The sequence below is a fragment of the Falco cherrug genome, chromosome 3, assembly GCF_023634085.1.
Source record: "Falco cherrug isolate bFalChe1 chromosome 3, bFalChe1.pri, whole genome shotgun sequence".
Taxonomy (NCBI): domain Eukaryota; kingdom Metazoa; phylum Chordata; class Aves; order Falconiformes; family Falconidae; genus Falco; species Falco cherrug.
This window is the reverse complement of record NC_073699.1, coordinates 44,445,512-44,451,511: the sequence shown is the minus strand read 5'-3', so window position 1 is coordinate 44,451,511 and position 6,000 is coordinate 44,445,512.

Here is a 6,000-nt window from a genome sequence, read left to right as displayed (position 1 = left end):
GGGATTTGTAGTAACTGGCCTGTAATATCATGACTGGCTTTCTGCATCATTTCAATGAATAATAATTCCACTGCAGTCAATTGAATTACATACAAGTAAAATTTGTCTGTATTAACAGACTCTAACTCATTCGCTTCACCTGCATAATCCACATTTTCAGTGATGCAATTTGGTAGAATCAAGTACAATGTGAATCTTGTAGCTATTCTGGAATACACACCAAATTTAATCCATGTGCTATTGAAAACATCTAACTGGGCATTAAGGAACGTATTTTGCAACCAAACATTTATGATAGAAATGAATCATCAGCAAACAAATCTGCTTTACTACATCACTAAGTGCAACGTAATACCATGTAATGTTACCAGCGACAACTGGTACTCCTACTACTAGTAATGGCATAAAATTCTTTGGTATTAAAGAGAATCAAGCTCCCTAGAAATTGATTCACCTATCAGAGGCATTTCCTTTAATCTAATTTATCTGTTGCTGTCAAAGATATGTATTTTTAAAACTTTATTTCTAGAAAACCATTAAGTGATTAAAACCAAATAAGAGGAAAAAAGACAGTTGGTAGAACAACATAAATCATAATCAAAACCATCCTGGTAGTATAACACCGCCAGACATTTTGAATGGTTTGTGAGGCTCTGAAGAGTTCCACGGTAGTATGGCTTTTTAACATCCTGCTCAGTAGTTAAAGGGTATTCAACCCGATCTGCCTTTGTTGATAGCTGATATTATTTGACATTTTAACAAGGTTCTGTATTTGCAGAAGCATCTTATGGCACCGCTTGCAACATCAGAGTCTATCACAAAAACCATTTTAACTGTTTTGCAAACAAACTTTCTTCCAGTTAATAATTAAACAGAGGAACAGCTTGCAGTATATGCTTGGAACTAATTTTACTATATATAGTTGGAAATGACAAGAGCACATGAAGATGTGACTGAAGCCTGGTAGCATTTAAATACTCAGTACTTCCTCTGTTACCTTGACTAGTGTAAAGTTGGTTCCCAAGGTAAAAACTAAGTGGTCTGCTGGCATATGGTATAACCTCCATTTGAGCGCTAAAAGCTGGATACTGTTTTTGTGAAACAGATGTTGTCGAGTGCAGCAATGCACAACTGACTCTATCTAACAGCTGGGAATCCTTCGTGACCCATATAGCTAGAAATAAACATGGTCCTATGCTTGGCAAAAGTGTAAGGAAGCAAATTTTCATTTGTTAAAGGCTTATCAAAATGAAGAATAAATGTTTTTAGCCATAAACTGATTTTATTCACAAGAGTAATCTTTCCAGCAGCTTATGCGATGGCCTCATAATATTACAGGCACCCTTTGCCAGATGAAGACTGCAGTTGCACTGACATATAGTGCAGATGGAAAATAAACATCTGCCTCAATCAAGAGAGAAGACCAAAGACAAGGTTGACGAATATTATCTGGCATGACTATCTTTGCAGGAAAGCATATAAATGCTACAGGACCAAAACCACTGGCATCGTCTGGTGTTGTCCTTATGTGGTTACTGACCATGAAGAGAGATGATTAGTATGCACTCTCCAAGGAGGAGTAGTGCAGATGCTCGGGATGATATGATTCCAACTCACTAGTATGTGTTTTGCTATAGCCATACTATGCTAGCAACAGAACAGTATAAAATTTTTTTCCTAGTGTTTCAATGACATATTGTATCCTCAAATGTACTTCTTTTTGGGGGTGGGAGGTGGAGGAAAAGGAGGCTTAGCAGGAATTATGTTGTTAAACATAATTGAAAAATGGATATAATGGCAATTTTCAGCATTTTTTTTTCTTAAATCACATTAGGAAAAATATTTCTGTCCTGCTTTAAACAGAGTTAGTTTGTAGAGGAGTTAAATGTGAATATCACTCAATTAACAGCAAACTATTCAATTGACTCCCATTTTTCCTTTGGGAGAGAGAGCAGCATACACTTAAAGTAACTCTACACATATACACGTAGGCACATACCTAATTCTGAGGTGGTATGGAGTTCCTTTGATTCTCCCACAAAGGATTACATGATGCAGGATGGATGCAGCTTTTCAGGCTTTGTTATTCTAGAAGGAGTTCTTTGTCAAATTAAAATAGGAATCTTACCAGTTTCTGGTCATTTTGATGGTGTCTGTTTTCATATTTAATTTCTGGCTATATAAGTTCAAACTGCCTCTCTTTGCTCTGGAAGAGAGCTAGTTAGGAGTGGCATATTAACTATTATTCAGTCTTAATTATTGCTTTTGTTCTGGTAAGAATTACATGCATGATGTATATGAGCTAATTTAGTGGGAAATTTATTAGACAGAAAACAAGTTTAATATGAGGATGCGGGCATAAATTTAAAGGTTGGAGATCTCCAATGTAAACAAATCCTGGAGAACTACAGGCAAAGTGCTCAGCAGAGGAAAAAATATGGGATCTGGAGTGTAAAGCATAATATTACAGGTACCCTTTTCCAGATGAAAGCTGAAGTTGTATTGACAGCCATTTAGCTACATATAAGTCCAAAAATCTCAACTGATGGTAGTCTGTCAGACACAGTTTTTAGGATATGTATCTCATCAATGTGATAATCACATCAATGTGGCCATTCCTATTTGTCCCTGAAGTTGCATTAGGATTCAGGCTTGGATTTCTTAGGTGCCTCAGGAGCCAGGGAAGGCTGTTGAAGCTGCGGGTATTAAATATCCACAGTACAAGCACAAGGAATTGGAATGGGCATCAAATGACATCTGAGGCTGAGGCAACAGCATCGTCTCCTCTGTCCTAGATGAATATTTCTATTAGAAAGACCTTGTTCAGGAATGTCCTGTACTACCTGCTCTGCTTGCACCTGACTAATATTAGGGAGCTCCTCAAAGGGACTCAGGTTTTGAGTGTAGTCAGAGCTACAGGTTCTGGACAGACTTTTAGACCCAACTTCGTTGTTTCTCCTTGCTAGCACAAGTCTCATGGTTATTAGAAGGTATTTTCTTTAAGCTCCAGATCTTGGAGCCTCAGAAGAATCTCAGTTTTCTTTAAGAAATAATTTACTTTATAAAAATAAACTAAAAAGTGAGCTTTCAAAGTCCAGAAATCAGAAGGAAAGGAAAAGGAAAAAAGGAAAAGGAAAAGGAAAAGGAAAAGGAAAAGGAAAAGGAAAAGGAAAAGGAAAAGGAAAAGGAAAAGGAAAAGGAAAAGAAGCCTCACATGCAATCTTTTCTTCACTTTGAGGGTGATGGAGCACTGGCACAGGCTGCCCAGAGACGCTGTGGAGTCTCCTTCTCTGGAGATATTCCAAACCCACCTGGATGTGATCCTGTGCAACCTGCTCTGGGTGAACCTGCTGTAGCAGGGGGTTGGGCTAGGTGATCTCCAGAGGTGCCTTCCAACCCCATCCATTCTGTGATTCTGTGATCTCAGAGTCCTTACACCAATCTCCTGGTTGTCATATCTGCTTTGTTTATCTTTTTATCTTACAAATAAAGCTTCTCCCCTTTCGGGAATGTTCTGGGAACTCAGCATTTGACTTGCACAGTTTAATGGGTGCACAAAGCTATACACAGAATTACATTTCCCTGCCACACGCCTTACAAGATGTATCAAACAATGGAATGCTAAAAAGGCAACTACAGCATCCTTTACCCCTCATTGTTGCAGTGCCAACACGCAGGGTGCAATCCATAAAGCACTTGCAATTTTCAAGATTTTTTACCAACACTTCTCAAAAGTCAACCACTATGGTAAGAAAAATGTGTAGGATAAGCTAGAACTGGCAAAGCCTCAGTTTGAGTTTGGGATATTAAAGAGGATCTGGACCTTTTCCCCAGTTTTGTTTTTTTTTTTAACAAGGGTTATTTCAACTGGTTGCCTCCCACCTCTCGCCTGCTATTCAAACAGCAGCATGTTTCATTTAGGCAGTTTTCTTCCCTTATGTGCTGTTTTTATTTCATAGTCTAGCCCTCAGACTTGTCTTTCCAACTGTAGCCTCAGCAGACATACTCTCTAATGCTCTAGTCTTAAAAAATTAATTTGAAGTAATAGACTAAAACAAGCTTGTTAAGGATGGTGCTAGCGGAGCCAATCACTAAAAGCTCTAGTTCCAAAAACATATACGTGTCTATATGTGTGTATGGCACAGGGGAAATAGGAAAGTGACTTTCTCTAAATGTGCATGGAGGTTCACAGGCTATGGCAGACTTCAAAATGGACAACAATATCATAACAGTACCCCAGATATCACCCAAAATGCCTGTTCCACCAACTGTCTTTTTTCGTGGCAACTGTTTGCAACAATGTGAGTATATGTACGTGAGACAAAGGAAAACTCAGAACGTCAAGTAAAGGAAATTAAAGATGGGGGTGATACTCTTCTCCCACTGACATCATTAGTGAGGGCAGAACTGCTCCAGTGACTTCTCTAGATATGAATAAGGAATGACCTTCTGGATCGCGGTCCAAAATAGCCCTAAACTTGTTCAAGCACTAAGAGTCCTGGCATATTCTTTAAACTACTTCTGTCACATTGCCATTTAGCACTTTCTTGCTGCAGTTAAAGCACTCACCACAATTCTTGCTTCTCAGTCTTTTCCACATTTTTTGGATCTATGTTGTATTTCAATGGTTTTATCATTTCAGTCCCAGACTAGTTTTTCTTTCTGATACATAGACTGAGAATCGACAGGCTGAAATGGTACAGCCAATCTCCTATATTCGTCAGTAAAAACTTCCACCTGGCAAGTACTGTCAAGATGCGATCTTTCCTACTTACCTAGAACTTCAATCAGTTTTAATGTTGGAGTATGGACACAGGATTTAATCCTTTGTACAGTTAATGCAGAAGACTTAAAATGGGTTCACGTGTTTGAAGTTATGCGTTATTTTTGGTTTTTTTTTAAAGTAGCTCTTTTCACAGCTTGAAAAATAAGGGGAAATTTTGTTATAAGTTTGCCCTGTCCTGATATTTTCAGAATAATTTTCTTCTTTCAAAAATTTAAAATTTTTCTTCTGTTTTAGTCTTCTATATTCCATAGACTTTCTGTTTGATACTAAATAGCAGCACTGAAAAACCATGCTGGGATGCTGATAGAGTGAGATGACAGATTTTTCTCATCCCTAACATGTTAGTAATTTGTTTGCCCTAGTATTTCTTCATAGGATACCAGTCTGTTCAATGATAGTGGGTTTCTCACATGATACGACATCAGCCAGAGATCTATATGGTTCATACCTTCATCAGCAATATCTCTATTTTCTATTGAAAACCAGGCATTCAAAAATATCCATAGATATTCCGTAACATTAACAACCTTCTCTTGATGGGACTGAAAGTTAATTATGAATATATTTAAAACCGTTCTGTGTATTTACAGTTCTTACATCATTTTTACATCTTTAATGTTTTCAAGCAACCTGAAGACTGGTTTCATTTTGCTCAACACTACTGTGACTTATTCCTTAATTTTAGAATAAAATGGTCATCTAGGCCCCTATATACTCAGTGGAAAGATAAGTGCTTCCAAAGGACAATATACTATACCTTCCTAAACACTGATTTTCAGAGCAGAGGAAGTGCTGTGTTCAGGTTCAGCTGTCTTAGACTAGAAAATTTATGTTTAAGCAGCTTAAGTTAACACAGACAGATAAGTATCCAGCTCGACACAGCATACCACAAGACAACACATGTGGAAGCCACTTTTCTGGTTCTTCATACCCTCCTGCATTGGTAACATGGCAGGTATTGGGTTCTTGCTTGTCTTGATATTTAAACATGGAAAGGATGCAGGATGTTTTCTTTGTTAGGTGTTTCATATGCTTATAAATATATATATATATATACATGCACAATATATCTAAAATGAAAAAAAAACCAGCCCTGGGTAGGTGACCTTGTGGCCTTCCTAAGTACATTTTTTACTTGAGACTGCTTAATGCCAGCATAAGCACAAGCTGCACCTAGGAAAAACATTGAATTATTACAACCACAAAATGGAGTG